This window comes from Eubalaena glacialis, chromosome 4 (assembly GCF_028564815.1).
Source record: "Eubalaena glacialis isolate mEubGla1 chromosome 4, mEubGla1.1.hap2.+ XY, whole genome shotgun sequence".
NCBI classification, from domain to species: Eukaryota; Metazoa; Chordata; class Mammalia; order Artiodactyla; family Balaenidae; genus Eubalaena; species Eubalaena glacialis.
In genome coordinates, this window is record NC_083719.1 from 24,633,213 (window position 1) to 24,646,209 (window position 12,997).

The following is a 12,997-nucleotide window of genomic DNA, read 5'->3' on the forward strand; positions in this document are numbered from 1 at the left end:
CAGTAATTTGTCTTTACTGGGCTTGACATATACTGCAGGTGAGGGTTTACCCTCCTTGTTCACAGTATCCATACCAGCATCAGAGTCTGTTGCCTTCAAACACCCATTGTATCAACGTGGTATCATACAAATATTGCCTGGAACCAGTGCATAGCATTGAACCCTATCTCCTGGAAACAGTCAGCCTGATAGAATATTGGAACACAGTGGTGAAACCTCATCCAAGGCACAGGCTCTGGCACTGTCCTCTTTGATCTGGTATACACCTTAAACCAAAATCCAATGTATAAAATTGCTCGCTAAAGCTATAATACACACCTCTGGGAGCCAAGGGAATGTGTGAAGAGTAGAAATTATCTCCCTTAGAATAATACCCAGAGATTCATTTATAAAATTTGATTCTGTCCCCCCAATATTATATTCTTCTGGTTTAGAATTTCTGGTTCCTTCAGAAATGGGAAACATTTCTGCTAGAGGAATACAACAGGATCTTCTACTAAATTGGAAATTGTATTACCAATTAGAGACTTTAATCTCATGTCACTAGTCTTAAAGGCCAAATAGGAATTATTATATTGGCTAGGAAAATCAATCCAAAACATATGACTATAATTATAACTATATATTATATAACTATAATATGACATGAAACATAGTGTCATGCATGGTAATGACTATCAAGATACAACTAAAACAACAACTGCCTAATAAGGACATAGCATTTAACAGATCAGACTCCTTGGGAATGACAACCTTGGTCCCTCTTCTAAACAAATAAGCCAGACTAGCCAAAGTGATAGCTAATGATGAGCCTCTTTTACTTCTAAGCAATGATATTGGGTTGGCCAAAAAGTTCCTTTGGTTTTTAAGTAATAATAAAAGACACAATCTTCATTTTCACCAAGAACTCTATTGAACAACGTATTCGCCCTTTTGTTTCACTACTTTCTGCCATTTTTCAGGCAACTTCATAATTCCATCTTCCCAAAACTTTTTATTTTTTGAGCAAAGAACTATTCCAAGTGCCTTTTACAGTCTTCCATTAAGAGAATTTTGTTAAGACCAAAATAAATGGAAATCTGAAGGTGCAATATCTGGTGAATACGGCTGATGAATCAGAACTTCCCAGCCAAGCTGTGACAGTTTTTGCCTGGTCATCAAAGAAACATGTGGTCTTGCATTATCCTGATGGAAGATTATGCGTTTTCTGTTGACTAATTCCGGGTGCTTTTCATCGAGTGCCGCTTTCAGGTGGTCTAATTGGGAGCAGTACTTGTTGGAATGAATCATTTGATTTTCCAGAAGGAGCTCATAATAGAGGACTCCCTTCCAATCTCACCATATACACAACATCACCCTCTTTGGATGAAGACCAGCCTTTGGTGTGGTTGGTGGTGGTTCATTTCACTTGCCCCACGATCTCCTCCGTTCCCCATTATTGTACAGTATCCACTTTTCATCACCCATCAGAATTTGTTTTAAAAACGGAACTTTTTGTTACGTTTCAATAGAGAATCACATGTGGAAATATGGTCAAGAAGTTTTTTTTTGCTTAACTTATGTGGAACCCAAACATCAAAGTGATTAACATAAGCAAGCTGGTGCAAATGATTTTCAACGCTTGATTTGGATATTTTGAGTATGTCTGCTATCTCCCACGTGGTATAACGTTGATTGTTCTCAATTAATGTCTCCATTTGATCGCTACCAACTTCAACTGGTCTACCAACCGTGGAGCATTGTCCAGCGAGAAATCTCCATCACGAAACTTTGCAAACCACTTTCGACACTTTTGATCAGTCACAGCACCTTCTCCATGTACTGCACGAATCTTTTCTTGCGTTTCAGTTGCGTTTTTACCCTTCTTGAAATAATAATGTATAATATGCCGAAAATGTTGCTTTTATTCTTCCATCTTCAATATTAAAATGGCTACACAAAAATTCACCAATTTTGATAAGTTTTTAAAATGCACACTGATATGACAGCTGTCACAATACAATCTAAGAAAATTGTTTCAAATGAAGTTAAAAACAACTAAGCGCTACTAGAGCCCTCTTACGGAAAAAAATGAATGAACTGCTTGGCCAACCCAATAATTAGCTGGTGTTTTGGAGGAGACTGACTAATTAGACTCGTACTTCTCCTTGATTTATAAAGTAGGGATGATTTATTAACATGAGGGAAAAATGGAGAATATAGAACTAAGATAAAATGGGAAGTCATAAAATATTTAAGTGGCACAATGAGTGGACTGAATTGGGCAAGGTTATGTGTGTCTCCATTACTTCTTCAATTCCTCTGAATGTCTTCTTTGTTCTTTTCTTTGAGGTTCCATTTTCATGGGATCTCAAATCCATTCTTGGACAAAATACTACACTATAGGGCAGCAAATATGGCTTCCTGATTAGACATATATTGCAACCATAAAGTCTGAGGTTGTTGCATCCCTTTGTAATTAATATTGATGAATCAGTAATAAGAGAAAGAAAGTTGAGCATATCACTTCTCCCTTAATTCTCTCTTCCATGAATAATTCTAAGATGAGTTAGTCTCATGTGCCTAGTGCAACAAACATCTACTAAATAATTTGGTGTTTCTGTTTATGGATTACTGCTATGTATCTTTTCTAGCCTCATTTTCCTTTTATTCCCTTTTTTTCATCTTCACCACCCTGGATGTGTTTCCTTCAAAATGAAACCCAGAATTGTAATCTTTGTGTTAGGCTTTAAAAGCAAACCACATTCTTTTCTTTCAAGGGGATAAAATAATAAATAGAATCACACCCCATGCAATCAATCAAAAATTAACAGCACAGATAAAAACTGTTAAAATAGAAAGAAGACATATGTATAAATCAGGGATCTCAAAGAAACACAACCAATAGAATTTGTGTGTATGTGTAGTTATCTCTGTTTGCTGATGGTATGATCTTGTATATAGAAAATCCTAAAGGCTCCACCAAAACAATGTTAGCACTAATGAACAAATCCAGTATTCTCTTGTGAAATTAAGTGAGATTATCTATGTAGAGCCTTAGGACAGTGCCAGTCACAAATATGCATTCAATGATGTAGGCTATTACATGAACAGTGGTACACAGTTACTGATGATATGGAATTTATACTGCTGATGCATTTTATAGTGGAAATTTTGAACTATGAGTATATTTCAAAAGAAATGCTGTTAATTTCTCAATTGTTCTAAGCTGGAAACAATGGGAACCCTCAAATGATCCTTTTTCTGGCAAGGATAGAGAAGCAGTATCCAAGGTAACTAAACCCCAAACCATATCAGAATTTAGAAATAAAATCTATACTTTAAATTTCACTAAGAAGCAGAAGCGTCATTGGTAACACTTTGCAGCTCAGTAGCAATATGCTCTGTGTAGTCAACCCTCTGTTCACCCAGTCTTCAAGGTTAATAACCAGTTATTACTGGTTTCATACTAACAGCAATTCTACTCAATTTAAGTAAAATTCAAGTCCTTCAGCATTGTTCTATGTTTATATTTAGAAGTTTCGGTGTCTTAAATTAACTATCCACCTCACTGAATTTTGCTTTCATTTTTTTATGAATAACCTTTAATTGACAATTATAAAATAGAACATTGTGCAGTACTATTTGATAATATTTACCACGACATTAAGACATAGGTTAATTAGAATAATGTTTAAACTATTCAGAATATAATTTTCAGTTGAATGAAACAGTTGTATTTGCTGTTCCTCTTATCTTAATTACTTGATAACATGTGTAGATGAGATGAATGCATAATTCTATCTATTAGAATATGAAAGTAAGTGTTTCTTCTTTTTTATAATCTCTGAAAATAAAGTTTTAATGCCAATGCATTGTTTCCACAGTTCCAGCATGGGTTTTGGGCTATAAATGCTCATAGCATATTACAATGCAAAATACATTTTGTGTGTTTCTCTGTAAGTTTCAAATCCACTACACCCAATGCTTTCTACATAGCTTCCAAATCAGTCATATAGTACTGAAAAATTCATACTTTTTTAATTTCAAAGAAATGTCTTATTTTCTAAGTATTTTTAAAAAGGAAGTACATTCTTCAACTCAAAATTTGCCCAAGCATATTTCCTGCTAGGAACCAACACACTAAGTGTGTTAAAATCAAGTGAGAAATATTACTTTTGCTTAAAATACAGAAATTCTGATGAAAAAATTAATGTTACTCAAGTATCATCAAGTTATACCACAACATTACTTATATATCATTGGCAATGGGTGTTTCTGACAAAGATTCAAATATAATATCAGCTTTGGAAGACGGAGGAAGCGGAATTTTCCCTCTCACAGCATCTGTAGGCATGCACTGAGTGAAATACATATTGATACTTGCTTAAAATTACCTTCATAAAATATTCAATAAAACCAATGGAGAAAAAAGGACAGTGCTTTGACCTTTTATAAGACATAAAGGTTGCTAAAATCAGCTAAGCTATCAGTTTGGTCCTTGACTATGAAATTCATTTTTTTTTAAAAAAAAGGCTCCATTGTCTCTTTAATTACACTATTGGCAACAGTGAGAATGTGAAAACTTGTAGGAATTTCTCTATTGTCATGATAGATGCTATGAAATTTACGAGGCCTTTATTAATTGCTCATAATGTTGCAGCATTGCACTTTCTTTGCATTTGAAAACAGTGCATTTTATGGAAAGGAAATAATGAAGTAAATGTTCCACTTGATTTTAATGAAGTTTGGATGGTTTGATCAAAACGTCCTTCAGATTTAGTCCATGAGTACTCAACAATCCAATATTTTTCATTAAACGAGAATGCATTCTTGAAAAAAAAAGTCATGTCAAATTTTTATCTTCACTTACTTAGTACAAATAGATACAGACAGTCTCTGGGCCAATGAGAACCTGTCAGGCAATGATGGCTAGAGAACGGTAAGGCAGATCTGGACAACCAGTCATCTAAGTGATGAAAAGTGTTAACTTCTGTTTATTTGAAAATACAATTTAGTCCCCAGGTAAAAATGCCATGACTTACTAGTACCTTAAGCTAGATATATTTTTTAAAATTATATTTTTCCTTTTATCATCTTCCTGTCAAGAAGGGTCAGGATGGCATATACATGTGGGGTAGAAAGATTAAAGACAAAACAGAAAGCCAATCATTTCAGGACCAAAAGCCTCCTTTTTTCTTACTAGTTTACAGTAACTGTGATAAATGTTATTAAAATCATCACTCTTTAAAAATTTATATGTGAAATATTTTTAAACTAATCTTCAGGGAAAAAAATAACTGCATGCCATATAAACTATTTTAGAATATGGAAAATATAATATCTTTGCCAGTTCATTCTATGAGGATATTATTTGCATGCTATCCAAATAAGTCAGATATCAACACACACACACACACACACAAACACACACACACATTTTTGCAAGCCAATTTCACTTACAAAGACAGATTAAAAGTTTCCAGCTAAAACATTAGAAAATAAATTCCAGCAGTGTTTTAAAGAATTAATTCAACATAACCAAATAGGGTTAATCCAAGAATTTGAGGATAATTAACACATATATCAATACAATTCCACATATTAACAGATTAAAAAATAAAACAAGGCCATCTTGAGAGATAATGCAAAAGCACTTGCAAAATATGATAGCAATTCTTGACAAAAGAGATCAGTAAACAGGGCTAGAGGTAAACATATAGTGTAAAAAACTGAACAAAATGTTATATATATTTAGTGAGTAAACTAGATAAATGCATAGAATTTTTCAAGAATGACACACTCAGCAAACCTTGAAGACAGGTTACCACTGGGAAAGGGTATGGTATTCAGGGAAAGGTTTATCAGTTTAAAAAGAAAATTCCAATTTCTAATTTATCTCCTACATTATTGGAATATTTACAATAAAATAGTATTTATATACCAATTATGCTTTTAATAAATCTATCCCTGGATTAACTTTAACCATCAGTTAACTATGTATTTGGACCTTGCTAGATTGGCCAAGCTTGTAATTGCTTTTGCTGAATTAAATTGGAAGATGATAGCACACTATTTGGAACATTACTTTAAAAAATCACATGAAAATTGTCACTCTTTTATGTAAAGATTTGCAAAGATGCAATTAATGAAATTACAGGGGAAGCTTTCTATGAGGTTCCTTAGGGAAAATATTTTTCTAATTTCAACATGACTAATAGATGTGTTTTTCCTGAATAAAACACTATGAATGTGATTATTAAAGACTGGTTATTATTACTTATTTATATTAGCTTTTATAAAAGTTAGAGCCACGTGGAAAAATAATATTTAATAAGGATGAAACATATTTTAGCATGGAATTTTTTTATGCCCATGACTTTGTATATGCATTAACTTTTAAGTATTTTACATAAGCAATTTTGATTGTTGTAGACAAATTATGTTCTGTCAAAAAAGTGGAAAAAAAGTTGAAAATATGTATAATCCCAACTCACAAAGACAAGTATGTTGATACATTGGTATGTTTTCTTTGTCTTTAATTTGGGTGGCATACATTTAATATTAAATTCACACACTCACAAACGTACAAAACACCATACAAATATGTTCCTATGTAATATATACACAAACATATATAAAATATATATAAGAAACATAAAAACATATATATTTGTTTTTTGAAAATTGCCATCATTATATATATATATATATTTATATATATTTATATTTATATACCCTGAGTTTTTTTCACTTTGCAATTAACATTTTTTCCTGTTCCTGCTTATCATTACATATTTTATATTATAGCTTGGTGTAGTTTCTCGTAAATTATTGTTTATGCAAATTGAATTGGATTTTTCACAACGTCAAGTAAGATGATAATAGGAATAATTTAAAATATATCTTATGAAGTTTTGAAATCAATTAAAAATATCAATTAATTTGGTACAAAAGTGTTACATATCCTTCATGCTTATTGTTAAGTTAATTCCTAGGGGTTTTATGCTTTTGTTGGTTTTATAAATGGATTATGTTTATATGATATATTTTTTAACTGTCATGATTGTGTTAAAAAAAAAAAAAAACTCTTGATTATGGTAAAAAGCAGTTAACTCTTCTATGTGTAAGAATAACTGCATTCCTCTCCCCTAACTGATCATCTTAAATTTTATAAAGATACCATCTACAAATTTAGAAAATAATATTTGACCCTTTCCTTTACTTAGAATTTTAATTTCTATTCTCAGTACTTCCACGGCTTAAATGTTCAAACAAAGTTTAATGAAAGCACAGCAATCACTGATCACACTTCTTTGTCTTTAACTCTAATGAGGGAACTCTTATTGCTATATTGTAGAAGCTAAAAAATCATCTGGAATTTTATACTCTCCACCATGCCAAAGATAACATTAAGAAGATATTTATTTATAAACTTATAGTGACTTTATCAAGAAATATTTTGCCACAGACTGAAAAATTTTATTTTCTTACTGAATCTGTTGTATATTTTAATATTGAACTACATTTGCATTCCTAAAACATATTTACTTGATCATGGGGTATAATTATATTATATGAAACTGAAATTATTATTCTGAAATTTAGTTTTAGCAGTGGGATTTGGCAAGAATTTTCCTTATATGCATCACTTGTATCAAAGTTACAATAGGTTATAAAAATAACGTGTAATGTTGCCTGGTTTTACAGTCTATGGATAATATTTTTATAGCATGAATCATTTGATTCTTGTTAGAAATTCAATAACAATATATGCACTACATTCCATTTCTAAATTCTCAAAAGTTCTGTTATCAAAATACATCTGGGCTCACGGTTTTGAGTAAGAGACTGTGCTAATGTATTCACTTGAGTTCCTTTATCCTTGAATTCCTTTCCTCTTTTTGGGTCTCCCTCTCTTCCTCCTTCTTTTTTATTTTAACCTTTCTTGATTATATTTGCCAACAGTTTATCAGTTTTATTCTATATATTTTTAGATATATTGAGTAAGACCCTTGTTTTCTAATTCATTTGATTTACTTTTTAAATTGAAGTATAGTTGACTTACAATATTATATTAGTTTCAGGTGTACAGCATAGTGATTCAGTATTTTTGCAGATTATGCTCCACTATAAGTTACTACAAGATAATGGCTATAACTCCCTGTGCTATACAGTATATCCTTGTTGCTTATCTATTTTATATATAGTAGTTTGTATCTATTAGTCCCATACCCCTAATTTGTCCCTCCCCTCCTTCCCTCTCCTCTTTGGTAACCACAGGTTTTCTTTATCTCTGAATCTGCTTCTGTTTTGCATATACATTCATTTGTATTATTTTTTAGATTCCACATGTAATACCATACAATATTTGTCTTTCTCTGTCTGACTTATTTCACTAAGCATATTATGCTTACTTTTACTTTTGCATACTGTTTGTCCTTTTTTCCCCTGGGGTTCTTTATCTATTATTTTCAAAACTATAAAATGGATTTTGACAGGCTTTGTCAAAATTTTGGCACTGTATTCTGTCACTATTTTAAATTATCATTCTGAATTTCTATTCACTACATTCTTCTTGCATATCTAATGTATTATATCTTGCTAATTTTTGAAAACTTATGAGTTAGTGTAAATAACTTGCAATGGAAAGAGAGGTAAATGGAAAAACAAACGGATATAAATAATTTTACATGTATTTTGAGAATCTGAGATGCCATTCTACTTTACCATCATGTTATATTTCAGCATTTCCCCAAATAAATTGCAATTAGTACCCTCACTGTATAATGTATACTTATTTTATAGAAAGTTTTATTTAAAACCTCTTCTTCATAATTTAGCAACTATTATGTAGAGTAGATCAAATTATGTCCTCATACTCCGATGAAAACATTTGCTGTCTCTCTCAACCATGTAAGAATTAAAATACAGCCCCCATTATTATAAAACCCATTGAGTAATTAGCTTAATTAATGTGCAGTTTTACTTTATTTATAAAAGCTTATATGTAGCTAGATTTGTAAAATCTAAATGCCTTGACAATATTTACTAAAGCTGGAGATTGGGAAAAATAATAAAAAATTATTCCCTAAGGAGACATAATAGGCCAGAGACCTCTTTAAATAAATATGTTTACCACAAGTTTTATTAAATAAGATCTAACTCACTTCTTTAAAAAAATGACCTCATTTAAAATATAAAGTATTTAAAAGATAATATAATGTTTTAATAAAAATAATTTTTTTCACAGAAAAATTTAACAATTTTTGCCTTTTTTTTCAGTATATTTAGGAAATACTAATCTCAGTAAATTTCTAAAAGGACTTATGTTATCTTTTGTTAATAATACACTGAATCTCAAGTATACTGACTTAATAAATATTATGTTATTTATCTGTGGACATGACACAGCTGAAGAGAGAAACTCTGAGCTTTTAATTTTAGCTGCAGCAATGGAAATAGAGGGTGTTTAACAGTGGTGAAATGAAACAACTTACAACAATAAGAAATACAACAATAGAAAAAGAAGAATAACAAAAATGTATGGTTCATGCCCAGTTTTCATTATGAGTCTATGGGTGTGTTATTTTTTCCCAAATGCCAGAAAGGTTCTTAAAACTATTTACATAATATATTCAAAAGAAATTTTGTAGAAGGTAATATCCCAATCCTTACAGACAGGAGATATTCCGAGGAATACATTGATACTGAAGGTAAGTAGCAATAAAATTTCTCTCATGTTTTATAAAATAGTGAATATGAAAAAAAAATAGTGAACATGAATAGAAATAGGTAGATCAATAAACACAGTTAATAAAGTGTGTACATTTGCAATAGAAAGCATCAGGCTTCAAAGTTTGACACTGGAGCAAATACAAATAAAGAGATTAAAGAATTCAGCAAAAATCAGTGTATCAACTTGGGACAACTGCATCAAAAAATCTCTGGGCCATACTTGGCTACAGAACAGCAAGGGACTTAAAAGTACATGAAGAAGAACCATAAAACATGTTCTGAACCCAAAGAGTCTGCACCACAGTAAACTCAAAGTTTTATAGTTAATCATAAAGCCATAACATGAACATGTAAGCCCATTGTTCATTGTTTTTTCCTCAGTGCCTAGAATTTCATCAGTAACTTATCAATAAATGCTTGATTAATAAATTAAAAAACAAGCTATAGCTATACTTACACTTATCAAGGCATAAGGAGATTTTATGGATAAATCATAGATAGATAATAGATTGATGATAGGTAGATGTTTGATAGGTAGGTGGATAGATAAAGACAATTTAGTCGTTAATATATGTTCCAAACTTATCAAATCATATGTAGTTCTTTAAAAGTTCCACATTGCAGGAATATCTTCAAGTAGTTTCAAGAAAACTTATTGGAGTTGAACCGATTAAACAACATTTGCAGAGTCAAAAGGTAAGTAACATTCTTACTGAATTGTGTCTGTATAGGTATTTTCTTTCTTTTTTTTTTTAGCATCTTTATTGAGGTATAATTGCTTTACAATGGTGTGTTAGTTTCTGCTGTATAACAAAGTGAATCAGCTATATGTATACATATATCCCCATATCTCCTTCCTCTTGTGTCTCCCTCCCACCCTCCCTACCCCACCCCTCTAGGTGGACACAAAGCACTGAGCAGATCTCCCTGTGCTATGGGACTGCTTCCCACTAGCTATCTATTTTACATTTGATAGTGTATATATATCCATGCCACTCTCTCACTTCGTCCCAGCTTACCCTTCCCCCTCCTTGTGAATAGGTATTATTTCAAATTAGGCAACACTCCAGGATCATATGTTCTGAAATCATTACTATAGGCAATAGTTAATATATACTCCTGATGAGTAGGAAATATTAACAAACTTTAACTATTTAAGGTGCTCTGTGAAGAAAATCAAATAATAACTCTCAGTAAATTTTATGGTCTATCTACAAGTCACAGAAATTTTATACTAGTGGTTTATAACAGCGAGTGATCAGCACTCCCCACTCAAAATAATGATAATAAAAAAAAGAAACGAACAAAAATCATCTCTTTCTACTTCCAAAATAAGTTAAATACAGGAAATTATATAGTTTTGGCTTTGTCAATTTATTGATAATTATGTCCATCTTTGTCATTTATTTTGAGACTGTGTGGCTAGGCATATATAGATTACAGCTTTTATTTTAAATTTGGGATCCATTGCTCCTTTTATCAGGTCATGATCTATTTTATCACTACTACTAATATTTGATTTTAGGTTTGATTTTTACGATAATAATTTTGGCAAACCTTCTTTTAAAAAAGTATTTGCCACGTACCTCTTATTTAACTTTTAATTTTGAGATTATACAATCACAGGATAGCATTACCTACCAGAGACAATGATTGCAGAGGGAGACAGGGAGCACTTCTGCGTTTTTTTTGTTTTTTTAAATTTTATCTATTTTTTTAATATGGCAGGTTCTTATTAGTTATCTATTTTACACATATTAGTGTATATATGTCAATCCCAATCTCCCAATTCATCCCACCACCACCACCACCGCCCACCCTGCTTCCCCCCCGGTGTCCATACGCTTGTTCTCTACATCTGTGTCTCTATTTCTGCCATATTACTCAGCCATAAAAAGGAAGAAAATTGGGTCATTTGTAGGGACGTGGATGGACCTGGAGACTGTCATACAGAGTGAAGGAAGTCAGGAAGAGAAAAACAAATATCGTATATTAACACATATATGTGAAATCTAGAAAAATGGTACAAACTTCTGCAGTTTTTAATAATGTTTTATTTCTTAATTAACTGACCTGCACACTGACAATTTATGCACTCCATTAATTATCCTAAAACAAAAAATAAGTGTCCATCATTTCTTCTGATATATATTTGCCAACATATGACATTATTTCTGGTTGCTCTCCATGTCATCAAATAGTTGTCTAAATGCTCTTTAGCAGTGAGCTTTAGGTTTGAAGACACAGAGGCTTTGAGCTCAAGACCCTGGAGAACTGCTATCATTTGCCTTCTCTTTCTGCCTCAAGAAACTGCCACAGTTATAACATCTCAGTGCCTTGGTCTGGCCCCCATTAAAAGCCCTCCTCTCCAGAGTTTAGTAACACGCATCTAGAAAACAACTTGCAGTTACTGACATTATGTGGCTTCTGTCATGAGCTTGTTGCTCGCTGAATTGCCTTTACCAGAACATGAGTTTAGTTGTTGAGGCCTTAGATATCTAGATATCTGTAATAAGACAAGGACTAGTGTTCAATCTAAGCACAGCTAGTCCCCTCAAAGTTACAGAGAAGGAAAAGGTTATTCCTAAATGATAAGTTATAGAGCCCTTGTCTAGAATTATCAAGAGAAATTTTGGTCATCTTCCTAGTTTAAGTAACACATAAAATTGTATAGAATTAATTTTCATTCAAATCTTGTCCAGGGACAGACACTTTAATGCCTCTTACTATGTAACAGGCATGGGGATAAGCAGTTTAAATACATAATTTCACAACAAGCCTATGAATTACTACTACTGCTATTAATATTATTATGAGCCTAATTTAACAGAAGAGGACTGAGGCACAAAGGTATTAGGTAACGTGCCCAAAGAATCAAAATGCCTTGCCTCTTCTATTTCATTCTGGTATCACAAGGATCAGCTCTCACTACCTAAAGTCCCATTCATCGAGCAACTGGTTCTTCTGAGGCTTCCCTCTTGGTTTTATTCAAGAATGCCAATGATGAGGTAAAAAAGTGAGTTTCATTCAGATTCCCAGCAACCTAAGGTAGGAATCAAAACAGTTATTTAAGCTCTAAAAGACTTCAACAGTCTGTAAAACACATTGGAGGTGATTGTACATGATAAATGACAAGCTTCATTTTTCCAGTTCTTGTTCACACTTCCTAATACACAACTTCAGGGATCTCAATAAAGCTGTTGCTCCTAGTGTATCTGGAAATTCTCATAAGATTTTCATAAAGCCTCAAACATAATTTTATTCTCCTAGGCTACAAACA